We start from the raw sequence: 10000 nt of genomic DNA on the forward strand, positions 1-10000 counted from the left end.
TATAAAATTACCTACAGCACCTGGTATTCCCAGGTGGTTTCCCATCCAAGTACAAACCAGGCCCAACACTGCATAGCTTACAAGATCAGACGAGATTGGGCATGTCCAGTGTGGTTTGGCTGTAGTTGCTCAAAAGCATTAAATTTAGACCTCTATTACATCTTAACTCAAGTAAATTCATTGATAAGTTGAAAAAATTAAATGTAAAATGTAATAGAAAAGAATGTTATGCCAGTATAAAATTACCTACAGCACCTGGCATTCCCAGGTGGTCTCCCATCCAAGTACTAACCAGTCCCAACACTGCATAGCTTTCAAGATCAGACGAGATTGGGCATGTCCAGTGTGGTTTGACAGTAGGTGTTCAAAACCATTAACTTTAGACCTCTTTTACTTCTTAACTCAAGTAAATTCATTGATAAGTTGAAAAAATGTAATGTAAAATGTAATAGAAAAGAATGATATGGCTATATAAAATTACCTACAGCACCTGGTATTCCCAGGTTGTCTCCCATCCAACTACTAACCAGGCCCAACACTGCATAGCTTCCAAGATCAGACGAGATTGGGCATGTCCAGTGTGGTTTGGCTGTAGGTGCTAAAAATCATTAACTTTAGACCTCTATTACTTCTTAACTCAAGTAAATTCATTAATAAGTTGAAAAAATTAAATGTAAAATGTAATAGAAAAGACTGTTATGGCAGTATAAAATTACCTACAGCACCTGGTATTCCCAGGTGGTCTCCCATCCAAGTACTAACCAGGCCCAACACTGCATAGCTTCTAAGTTCAGATGAGATTGGGCATGTCCAGTGTGGTTTGGCTGTAGGTGCTCAAAAACATTAACTTTAGACCTCTTTTACTTCTTAACTCAAGTAAATTCAATGATAAGTTGAAAAATGAAATGTAAAATGTAATAGAAAAGAAAGTTATGGCAGAATAAAATTACCTACAGCACCTGGTATTCCCAGGTGGTCTCCGATCCAAGTACTAACCAGGCCCAACACTGCATAGCTTCCAAGATCAGACGAGATTGGGCATGTCCAGTGTGGTTTGACTGTAGGTGCTCAATAACATTAACTTTAGACCTCTTTTACTTCCTAACTCAAGTAAATTCATTGATAAGTTGAAAAAATGTAATTTAAAATGTAATAGAAAAGAATGTTATGGCTATATAAAATTACCTACAGCACCTGGTATTCCCAGGTGGTCTCCCGTCCAAGTACTAACCAGGCCCAACACTGCATAGCTTCCAAGATCAGATGAGATTGGGTATGTCCAGTGTGGTTTGGCTGTATGCACACAAAAACATTAACTTTAGACCTCTTTTACTTCTTAACTCAAATAAATTCATTGATAAGTTAAAAAATTAAATGTAAAATGTAAAAGAAAAGAATGTTATGGCTGCATAAAATAACCTACAGCACATGGTATTCCCAGGTGGTCTCCCATCCAAGTACTAACCAGGCCCAACACTGCATAGCTTCCAAGATCAGACGAGATTGGGCATGTCCAGTGTGGTTTGGCTATAGGTGCTCAAAAACATTAACTTTAGACCTCTTTTACTTCTTAACTCAAGTAAATTCATTGATAAGTTGAAAAAATTAAATGTAAAATGTAATAGAAAAGAATGTTATGGCAGTATAAAATTACCTACAGCACCTGGTATTCCCAGGTGGTCTCCCATCCAAGTACTAACCAGGCCCAACACTGCATAGCTTCCAAGTTCAGACGAGATTGGGCATGTCCAGTGTGGTTTGGCTGTAGGTGCTCAAAACATTAACTTTAGACCTCTTTTACTTCTTAACCCAAGTAAATTCAATGATTATTTGAAAAATGAAATGTAAAATGTAATAGAAAAGAATGTTATGGCAGTATAAAATTACCTACAGCTGCTGGTATTCCCAGGTGGTCTCCCATCCAAGTACTAACCAGGCCCAACACTGCATAGTTTCCAAGATCAGATGAGATTGGGCAAGTCCAGCGTGGTTTGGCTGTAGGTGCTCAAAAACATTAACTTTCGACCTCTTTTACTTCTTAACTCAAGTAAATTCATTGATAAGTTGAAAAAAATAAATGTAAAATGTAATAGAAAAGAATGTTTTTTTCTGTATAAAATTACCTACAGCACCTGGTATTCCCAGGTGGTTTCCCATCCAAGTACAAACCAGGCCCAACACTGCATAGCTTACAAGATCAGACGAGATTGGGCATGTCCAGTGTGGTTTGGCTGTAGTTGCTCAAAAGCATTAAATTTAGACCTCTATTACATCTTAACTCAAGTAAATTCATTGATAAGTTGAAAAAATTAAATGTAAAATGTAATAGAAAAGAATGTTATGCCAGTATAAAATTACCTACAGCACCTGGCATTCCCAGGTGGTCTCCCATCCAAGTACTAACCAGGCCCAACACTGCATAGCTTTCAAGATCAGACGAGATTGGGCATGTCCAGTGTGGTTTGACAGTAGGTGTTCAAAACCATTAACTTTAGACCTCTTTTACTTCTTAACTCAAGTAAATTCATTGATAAGTTGAAAAAATGTAATGTAAAATGTAATAGAAAAGAATGATATGGCTATATAAAATTACCTACAGCACCTGGTATTCCCAGGTGGTCTCCCATCCAACTACTAACCAGGCCCAACACTGCATAGCTTCCAAGATCAGACGAGATTGGGCATGTCCAGTGTGGTTTGGCTGTAGGTGCTCAAAATCATTAACTTTAGACCTCTATTACTTCTTAACTCAAGTAAATTCATTAATAAGTTGAAAAAATTAAATGTAAAATGTAATAGAAAAGACTGTTATGGCAGTATAAAATTACCTACAGCACCTGGTATTCCCAGGTGGTCTCCCATCCAAGTACTAACCAGGCCCAACACTGCATAGCTTCCAAGTTCAGACGAGATTGGGCATGTCCAGTGTGGTTTGGCTGTAGGTGCTCAAAACCATTAACTTTAGACCTCTTTTACTTCTTAACTCAAGTAAATTCAATGATAAGTTGAAAAATGAAATGTAAAATGTAATAGAAAAGAATGTTATGGCAGTATAAAATTACCTACAGCACCTGGTATTCCCAGATGGTCTCCCATCCAAGTACTAACCAGGCCCAACACTGCATAGCTTCCAAGATCAGACGAGATTGGGCATGTCCAGTGTGGTTTGACTGTAGGTGCTCAATATCATTAACTTTAGACCTCTTTTACTTCTTAACTCAAGTAAATTCATTGATAAGTTGAAAAAATGTAATGTAAAATGTAATAGAAAAGAATGTTATGGCTATATAAAATTACCTACAGCACCTGGTATTCCCAGGTGGTCTCCCGTCCAAGTACTAACCAGGCCCAACACTGCATAGCTTCCAAGATCAGATGAGATTGGGCATGTCCAGTGTGGTTTGGCTGTATGCACTCAAAAACATTAACTTTAGACCTCTTTTACTTCTTAACTCAAATAAATTCATTGATAAGTTGAAAAAATTAAATGTAAAATGTAAAAGAAAAGAATGTTATGGCTGCATAAAATTACCTACAGCACATGGTATTCCCAGGTGGTCTCCCATCCAAGTACTAACCAGGCCCAACACTGTATAGCTTCCAAGATCAGACAAGAGTGGGCATGTCCAGTGTGGTTTGGCTATAGATGCTCCAAAACATTAACTTTAGACCTCTTTTACTTCTTAACTCAAGTAAATTCATTGATAAGTTGAAAAAATTAAATGTAAAATGTAATAGAAAAGAATGTTATGGCAGTATAAAATTACCTACAGCACCTGGTATTCCCAGGTGGTCTCCCATCCAAGTACTAACCAGGCCCAACACTGCATAGCTTCCAAGTTCAGACGAGATTGGGCAAGTCCAGCGTGGTTTGGCTGTAGGTGCTCAAAAACATTAACTTTCGACCTCTTTTACTTCTTAACTCAAGTAAATTCATTGATAATTTGAAAAAAATAAATGTAAAATGTAATAGAAAAGAATGTTTTTTTCTGTATAAAATTACCTACAGCACCTGGTATTCCCAGGTGGTTTCCCATCCAAGTACAAACCAGGCCCAACACTGCATAGCTTACAAGATCAGACGAGATTGGGCATGTCCAGTGTGGTTTGGCTGTAGTTGCTCAAAAGCATTAAATTTAGACCTCTATTACTTCTTAACTCAAGTAAATTCATTGATAAGTTGAAAAAATAAATGTAAAATGTAATAGAAAAGACTGTTATGGCAGTATAAAATTTCCTACAGCACCTGGTATTCCCAGGTGGTCTCCCATCCAAGTACTAACCAGGCCTAACACTGCATAGCTTTCACGATCAGACGAGATTGGGCTTGTCCAGTGTGGTTTGGCTGTAGGTGCTCAAAAACATTAACTTTAGACCTATATTACTTCTTAACTCAAGTAAATTCATTGATAAGTTGAAAAAATTAAATGTAAAATGTAATAGAAAAGAATGTTAAGGCTGTATAAAATTACCTACAGCACCTGGAATTCCCAGGTGGTCTCCCATCCAAGTACTAACCAGGCCCAACACTGCTTAGCTTCCAAGATCAGACGAGATTGGGCATGTCCAGTGTGGTTTGGCTGTAGGTGCTCAAAAACATTAACTTTAGACCTCTTTTACTTCTTAACTCAAGTAAATTCATTGATAAGTTGAAAAAATTAAAATGTAAAATGTAATAGAAAAGAATGTTTTGGCTGTATAAAATTACATACAGCACCTGGTATTACCAGGTGGTCTCCCATGCAAGTACAAACCAGGCCCAACACTGAATAGCTTCCAAGATCAGACGAGATTGGGCATGTCCAGGGTGGTTTGGCCGTAGGTGCTCAAAAGCATTAAATTTAGACCTCTATTACTTCTTAACTCAAGTAAATTCATTGATAAGTTGAAAAAATTAAATGTAAAATGTAATAGAAAAGAATGTTATGCCAGTATAAAATTACCTACAGCACCTGGCATTCCCAGGTGGTCTCCCATCCAAGTACTAACCAGGCCCAACACTGCATAGCTTTCAAGATCAGACGAGATTGGGCATGTCCAGTGTGGTTTGACAGTAGGTGTTCAAAACCATTAACTTTAGACCTCTTTTACTTCTTAACTCAAGTAAATTCATTGATAAGTTGAAAAAATGTAATGTAAAATGTAATAGAAAAGAATGATATGGCTATATAAAATTACCTACAGCACCTGGTATTCCCAGGTGGTCTCCCATCCAACTACTAACCAGGCCCAACACTGAATAGCTTCCAAGATCAGACGAGATTGGGCATGTCCAGGGTGGTTTGGCCGTAGGTGCTCAAAAGCATTAAATTTAGACCTCTATTACTTCTTAACTCAAGTAAATTCATTGATAAGTTGAAAAATATAAATGTACAATGTAATAGAAAAGAATGTTATGGCTGCATAAAATTACCTACAGCACCTGGTATTCCCAGGTGGTCTCCCATCCAAGTACTAACCAGGCCCAACACTGCATAGCTTCCAAGATCAAACGAGATTGGGCATGTCCAGTGTGGTTTGGCTGTAGGTGCTCAAAAATATTAACTTTAGACATCTATTACTTCTTAACTCATGTAAATTCATTGATAAGTTGAAAAAATTAAATGTAAAATGTAATAGAAAAGAATGTTTTGGCTGTATAAAATTACCTACAGCACCTGGTATTCCCAGGTGGTCTCCCATGCAACTACTAACCAGGTCCAACACTGCATAGCTTCCAAGATCAAACAAGATTGGGCATGTCCAGTGTGGTTTGGCTGTAGGTGCTCAAAAACATTAACTTTAGACCTCTTTTACATCTTAACTCAAGTAAATTCAATGATAAGTTGAAAAAATTAAATGTAAAATGTAATAGAAAAGAATGTTTTGGCTGTATAAAATTTCCTACAGCAACTGGAATTCCCAGGTGGTCTCCCATTCAAGTACATACCAGGCCCAACACAGCAAAGCTTACAAGATCAGACGAGATTGGGCATGTCCAGTGTGGTTTGGCTGTAGGTGCTCAAAATCATTAAATTTAGACCTCTATTACTTCTTAACTCAAGTAAATTCATTGATAAGTTGAAAAAATTAAATGTAAAATGTAATAGAAAAGAATGTTATGGCAGTATAAAATTACCTACAGCACCTGGTATTCCTAGAGGGTCTCCCATCCAAGTACTAACCAGGCTCAACACTGCATAGCTTCCAAGATCAGACGAGATTGGGCATCTCCAGTGTGGTTTGACTGTAGGTGCTCAAAAACATTAACTTTAGACCTCTTTTACTTCTTAACTCAAGTAAATTCATTGATAAGTTGAAAAAATGTAATGTAAAATGTAATAGAAAAGAATGTTATGGCAGTATAAAATTACCTACAGCTCCTGGTATTCCCAGGTTGTCTCCCATCCAATACTAACCAGCCCCAACACTGCATAGCTTCCAAGATCAGACAAGATTGGGCATGTCCAGTGTGGTTTGGCTGTAGGTGCTCAAAAACATTAACTTTAGACCTCTTTTACTTCTTAACTCAAGTAAATTCAATGATAAGTTGAAAAAATTAAATGTAAAATGTAATAGAAAAGAATGTTTTGGCTGTATAAAATTTCCTACAGCAACTGGTATTCCCAGGTGGTCTCCCATCCAAGTACAAACCAGGCACAACACAGCAAAGCTTACAAGATCAAACGAGATTGGGCATGTCCAGTGTGGTTTGGCTGTAGGTGCTCAAAATCATTAAATTTAGACCTCTATTACTTCTTAACTCAAGTAAATTCATTGATAAGTTGAAAAAATTAAATGTAAAATGTAATAGAAAAGAATGTTATGGCAGTATAAAATTACCTACAGCACCTGGTATTGCCAGGGGGACTCCCATCCAAGTACTAACCAGGCCCAACACTGCATAGCTTCCAAGATCAGACGAGATTGGGCATGTCCAGTGTGGTTTGACTGTAGGTGCTCAATAACATTAACTTTAGACCTCTTTTACTTCTTAACTCAAGTAAATTCATTGATAAGTTGAAAAAATGTAATGTAAAATGTAATAGAAAAGAATGTTATGGCTATATAAAATTACTTACAGCACCTGGTATTCCCAGGTGGTCTCCCGTCCAAGTACTAACCAGGCCCAACACTGCATAGCTTCCAAGATCAGATGAGATTGGGTATGTCCAGTGTGGTTTGGCTGTATGCACTCAAAAACATTAACTTTAGACCTCTTTTACTTCTTAACTCAAATAAATTCATTGATAAGTTGAAAAAATTAAATGTAAAATGTAAAAGAAAAGAAAGTTATGGCTGCATAAAATTACCTACAGCACATGGTATTCCCAGGTGGTCTCCCATCCAAGTACTAACCAGGCCCAACACTGCATAGCTTCCAAGATCAGACAAGATTGGGCATGTCCAGTGTGGTTTGGCTATAGGTGCTCAAAAACATTAACTTCAGACCTCTTTTACTTCTTAACTCAAGTAAATTCATTGATAAGTTGAAAAAATAAAATGTAAAATGTAATAGAAAAGAATGTTATGGCAGTATAAAATTACCTACAGCACCTGGTATTCCCAGGTGGTCTCCCATCCAAGTACTAACCAGGCCCAACACTGCATAGCTTCCAAGTTCAGACGAGATTGGGCATGTCCAGTGTGGTTTGGCTGTAGGTGCTCAAAAACATTAACTTTAGACCTCTTTTACTTCTTAACTCAAGTAAATTCAATGATAAGTTGAAAAATGAAATGTAAAATGTAATAGAAAAGAATGTTATGGCAGTATAAAATTACCTACAGCACCTGGTATTCCCAGGTGGTCTCCCATCCAAGTATTAACCAGGCCAAACACTGCATAGCTTCCAAGATCAGACGAGATTGGGCATGTCCAGTGTGGTTTGACTGTAGGTGCTCAATAACATTAACTTTAGACCTCTTTTACTTCTTAACTCAAATAAATTCATTGATAAGTTGAAAAAATTAAATGTAAAATGTAAAAGAAAAGAATATTATGGCTGTATAAAATTACCTACAGCACATGGTATTCCCAGGTGGTCTCCCATCCAAGTACTAACCAGGCCCAACACTGTATAGCTTCCAAGATCAGACAAGATTGGGTATGTCCAGTGTGGTTTGGCTATAGATGCTCAAAAACATTAACTTTAGACCTCTTTTACTTCTTAACCCAAGTAAATTCAATGATTATTTGAAAAATGAAATGTAAAATGTAATAGAAAAGAATGTTATGGCAGTATAAAATTACCTACAGCTCCTGGTATTCCCAGGTGGTCTCCCATCCAAGTACTAACCAGGCCCAACACTGCATAGTTTCCAAGATCAGATGAGATTGGGCAAGTCCAGCGTGGTTTGGCTGTAGGTGCTCAAAAACATTAACTTTCGACCTCTTTTACTTCTTAACTCAAGTAAATTCATTGATAAGTTGAAAAAAATAAATGTAAAATGTAATAGAAAAGAATGTTTTTTTCTGTATAAAATTACCTACAGCACCTGGTATTCCCAGGTGGTTTCCCATCCAAGTACAAACCAGGCCCAACACTGCATAGCTTACAAGATCAGACGAGATTGGGCATGTCCAGTGTGGTTTGACAGTAGGTGTTCAAAACCATTAACTTTAGACCTCTTTTACTTCTTAACTCAAGTAAATTCATTGATAAGTTGAAAAAATGTAATGTAAAATGTAATAGAAAAGAATGATATGGCTTTATAAAATTACCTACAGCACCTGGTATTCCCAGGTTGTCTCCCATCCAACTACTAACCAGGCCCAACACTGCATAGCTTCCAAGATCAGACGAGATTGGGCATGTCCAGTGTGGTTTGGCTGTAGGTGCTAAAAATCATTAACTTTAGACCTCTATTACTTCTTAACTCAAGTAAATTCATTAATAAGTTGAAAAAATTAAATGTAAAATGTAATAGAAAAGACTGTTATGGCAGTATAAAATTACCTACAGCACCTGGTATTCCCAGGTGGTCTCCCATCCAAGTACTAACCAGGCCCAACACTGCATAGCTTCTAAGTTCAGATGAGATTGGGCATGTCCAGTGTGGTTTGGCTGTAGGTGCTCAAAAACATTAACTTTAGACCTCTTTTACTTCTTAACTCAAGTAAATTCAATGATAAGTTGAAAAATGAAATGTAAAATGTAATAGAAAAGAAAGTTATGGCAGAATAAAATTACCTACAGCACCTGGTATTCCCAGGTGGTCTCCGATCCAAGTACTAACCAGGCCCAACACTGCATAGCTTCCAAGATCAGACGAGATTGGGCATGTCCAGTGTGGTTTGACTGTAGGTGCTCAATAACATTAACTTTAGACCTCTTTTACTTCCTAACTCAAGTAAATTCATTGATAAGTTGAAAAAATGTAATTTAAAATGTAATAGAAAAGAATGTTATGGCTATATAAAATTACCTACAGCACCTGGTATTCCCAGGTGGTCTCCCGTCCAAGTACTAACCAGGCCCAACACTGCATAGCTTCCAAAATCAGATGAGATTGGGTATGTCCAGTGTGGTTTGGCTGTATGCACACAAAAACATTAACTTTAGACCTCTTTTACTTCTTAACTCAAATAAATTCATTGATAAGTTAAAAAATTAAATGTAAAATGTAAAAGAAAAGAATGTTATGGCTGCATAAAATTACCTACAGCACATGGTATTCCCAGGTGGTCTCCCATCCAAGTACTAACCAGGCCCAACACTGCATAGCTTCCAAGATCAGACGAGATTGGGCATGTCCAGTGTGGTTTGGCTATAGGTGCTCAAAAACATTAACTTTAGACCTCTTTTACTTCTTAACTCAAGTAAATTCATTGATAAGTTGAAAAAATTAAATGTAAAATGTAATAGAAAAGAATGTTATGGCAGTATAAAATTACCTACAGCACCTGGTATTCCCAGGTGGTCTCCCATCCAAGTACTAACCAGGCCCAACACTGCATAGCTTCCAAGTTCAGACGAGATTGGGCATGTCCAGTGTGGTTTGGCTGTAGGTGCTCAAAACA

General features: G+C 37.3%; 6 non-coding genes and 34 pseudogenes across 6 annotated transcripts; all 40 read right to left on the reverse strand.

Annotated features, from left to right (window-relative positions):
- Positions 1 to 8: 8 nt before the first annotated feature.
- On the reverse strand, positions 9 to 127 carry LOC148528510 (5S ribosomal RNA; annotated as a pseudogene).
- A 116-nt stretch (positions 128 to 243) lies between these two features.
- Positions 244 to 362, reverse strand: LOC148528511 (5S ribosomal RNA; annotated as a pseudogene).
- A 116-nt stretch (positions 363 to 478) lies between these two features.
- On the reverse strand, positions 479 to 597 carry LOC148528512 (5S ribosomal RNA; annotated as a pseudogene).
- Positions 598 to 713: 116 nt separating this feature from the next.
- Positions 714 to 832, reverse strand: LOC148528513 (5S ribosomal RNA; annotated as a pseudogene).
- Positions 833 to 947: 115 nt separating this feature from the next.
- On the reverse strand, positions 948 to 1066 carry LOC148528514 (5S ribosomal RNA; annotated as a pseudogene).
- A 116-nt stretch (positions 1067 to 1182) lies between these two features.
- Positions 1183 to 1301, reverse strand: LOC148528515 (5S ribosomal RNA; annotated as a pseudogene).
- A 115-nt stretch (positions 1302 to 1416) lies between these two features.
- Positions 1417 to 1535, reverse strand: LOC148528516 (5S ribosomal RNA; annotated as a pseudogene).
- A 116-nt stretch (positions 1536 to 1651) lies between these two features.
- LOC148528517 (5S ribosomal RNA) lies at positions 1652 to 1770 on the reverse strand. The gene has a single exon (XR_015878002.1). It is a non-coding gene; the product is annotated as a 5S ribosomal RNA (ribosomal RNA).
- A 114-nt stretch (positions 1771 to 1884) lies between these two features.
- On the reverse strand, positions 1885 to 2003 carry LOC148528518 (5S ribosomal RNA; annotated as a pseudogene).
- A 117-nt stretch (positions 2004 to 2120) lies between these two features.
- LOC148528519 (5S ribosomal RNA) lies at positions 2121 to 2239 on the reverse strand (annotated as a pseudogene).
- Positions 2240 to 2355: 116 nt separating this feature from the next.
- On the reverse strand, positions 2356 to 2474 carry LOC148528520 (5S ribosomal RNA; annotated as a pseudogene).
- A 116-nt stretch (positions 2475 to 2590) lies between these two features.
- LOC148528521 (5S ribosomal RNA) lies at positions 2591 to 2709 on the reverse strand (annotated as a pseudogene).
- A 116-nt stretch (positions 2710 to 2825) lies between these two features.
- Positions 2826 to 2944, reverse strand: LOC148528522 (5S ribosomal RNA). The gene has a single exon (XR_015878003.1). It is a non-coding gene; the product is annotated as a 5S ribosomal RNA (ribosomal RNA).
- A 115-nt stretch (positions 2945 to 3059) lies between these two features.
- Positions 3060 to 3178, reverse strand: LOC148528523 (5S ribosomal RNA; annotated as a pseudogene).
- Positions 3179 to 3294: 116 nt separating this feature from the next.
- LOC148528524 (5S ribosomal RNA) lies at positions 3295 to 3413 on the reverse strand (annotated as a pseudogene).
- A 116-nt stretch (positions 3414 to 3529) lies between these two features.
- Positions 3530 to 3648, reverse strand: LOC148528525 (5S ribosomal RNA; annotated as a pseudogene).
- Positions 3649 to 3764: 116 nt separating this feature from the next.
- LOC148528526 (5S ribosomal RNA) lies at positions 3765 to 3883 on the reverse strand (annotated as a pseudogene).
- Positions 3884 to 4000: 117 nt separating this feature from the next.
- LOC148528527 (5S ribosomal RNA) lies at positions 4001 to 4119 on the reverse strand (annotated as a pseudogene).
- A 115-nt stretch (positions 4120 to 4234) lies between these two features.
- LOC148528528 (5S ribosomal RNA) lies at positions 4235 to 4353 on the reverse strand (annotated as a pseudogene).
- A 116-nt stretch (positions 4354 to 4469) lies between these two features.
- LOC148528529 (5S ribosomal RNA) lies at positions 4470 to 4588 on the reverse strand. Its single transcript, XR_015877858.1, has one exon. It is a non-coding gene; the product is annotated as a 5S ribosomal RNA (ribosomal RNA).
- A 117-nt stretch (positions 4589 to 4705) lies between these two features.
- LOC148528530 (5S ribosomal RNA) lies at positions 4706 to 4824 on the reverse strand (annotated as a pseudogene).
- A 116-nt stretch (positions 4825 to 4940) lies between these two features.
- LOC148528531 (5S ribosomal RNA) lies at positions 4941 to 5059 on the reverse strand (annotated as a pseudogene).
- A 116-nt stretch (positions 5060 to 5175) lies between these two features.
- LOC148528532 (5S ribosomal RNA) lies at positions 5176 to 5294 on the reverse strand (annotated as a pseudogene).
- A 116-nt stretch (positions 5295 to 5410) lies between these two features.
- Positions 5411 to 5529, reverse strand: LOC148528533 (5S ribosomal RNA). The gene has a single exon (XR_015877910.1). It is a non-coding gene; the product is annotated as a 5S ribosomal RNA (ribosomal RNA).
- Positions 5530 to 5645: 116 nt separating this feature from the next.
- LOC148528534 (5S ribosomal RNA) lies at positions 5646 to 5764 on the reverse strand (annotated as a pseudogene).
- Positions 5765 to 6115: 351 nt separating this feature from the next.
- Positions 6116 to 6234, reverse strand: LOC148528535 (5S ribosomal RNA; annotated as a pseudogene).
- Positions 6235 to 6819: 585 nt separating this feature from the next.
- Positions 6820 to 6938, reverse strand: LOC148528536 (5S ribosomal RNA; annotated as a pseudogene).
- A 116-nt stretch (positions 6939 to 7054) lies between these two features.
- Positions 7055 to 7173, reverse strand: LOC148528537 (5S ribosomal RNA; annotated as a pseudogene).
- Positions 7174 to 7289: 116 nt separating this feature from the next.
- Positions 7290 to 7408, reverse strand: LOC148528538 (5S ribosomal RNA; annotated as a pseudogene).
- Positions 7409 to 7524: 116 nt separating this feature from the next.
- Positions 7525 to 7643, reverse strand: LOC148528539 (5S ribosomal RNA). Its single transcript, XR_015878004.1, has one exon. It is a non-coding gene; the product is annotated as a 5S ribosomal RNA (ribosomal RNA).
- Positions 7644 to 7758: 115 nt separating this feature from the next.
- LOC148528540 (5S ribosomal RNA) lies at positions 7759 to 7877 on the reverse strand (annotated as a pseudogene).
- A 116-nt stretch (positions 7878 to 7993) lies between these two features.
- On the reverse strand, positions 7994 to 8112 carry LOC148528541 (5S ribosomal RNA; annotated as a pseudogene).
- A 115-nt stretch (positions 8113 to 8227) lies between these two features.
- Positions 8228 to 8346, reverse strand: LOC148528542 (5S ribosomal RNA; annotated as a pseudogene).
- Positions 8347 to 8463: 117 nt separating this feature from the next.
- LOC148528543 (5S ribosomal RNA) lies at positions 8464 to 8582 on the reverse strand (annotated as a pseudogene).
- Positions 8583 to 8698: 116 nt separating this feature from the next.
- Positions 8699 to 8817, reverse strand: LOC148528544 (5S ribosomal RNA; annotated as a pseudogene).
- Positions 8818 to 8933: 116 nt separating this feature from the next.
- Positions 8934 to 9052, reverse strand: LOC148528545 (5S ribosomal RNA; annotated as a pseudogene).
- A 115-nt stretch (positions 9053 to 9167) lies between these two features.
- On the reverse strand, positions 9168 to 9286 carry LOC148528546 (5S ribosomal RNA; annotated as a pseudogene).
- A 116-nt stretch (positions 9287 to 9402) lies between these two features.
- On the reverse strand, positions 9403 to 9521 carry LOC148528547 (5S ribosomal RNA; annotated as a pseudogene).
- Positions 9522 to 9636: 115 nt separating this feature from the next.
- Positions 9637 to 9755, reverse strand: LOC148528548 (5S ribosomal RNA; annotated as a pseudogene).
- Positions 9756 to 9871: 116 nt separating this feature from the next.
- On the reverse strand, positions 9872 to 9990 carry LOC148528549 (5S ribosomal RNA). Its single transcript, XR_015878005.1, has one exon. It is a non-coding gene; the product is annotated as a 5S ribosomal RNA (ribosomal RNA).
- Between the last annotated feature and the right edge of the window lie 10 nt (positions 9991 to 10000).

Source organism: Taudactylus pleione, unplaced genomic scaffold (genome assembly GCF_031769625.1).
Source record: "Taudactylus pleione unplaced genomic scaffold, aTauple2 ptg000087l, whole genome shotgun sequence".
Lineage (NCBI taxonomy): Eukaryota > Metazoa > Chordata > Amphibia > Anura > Myobatrachidae > Taudactylus > Taudactylus pleione.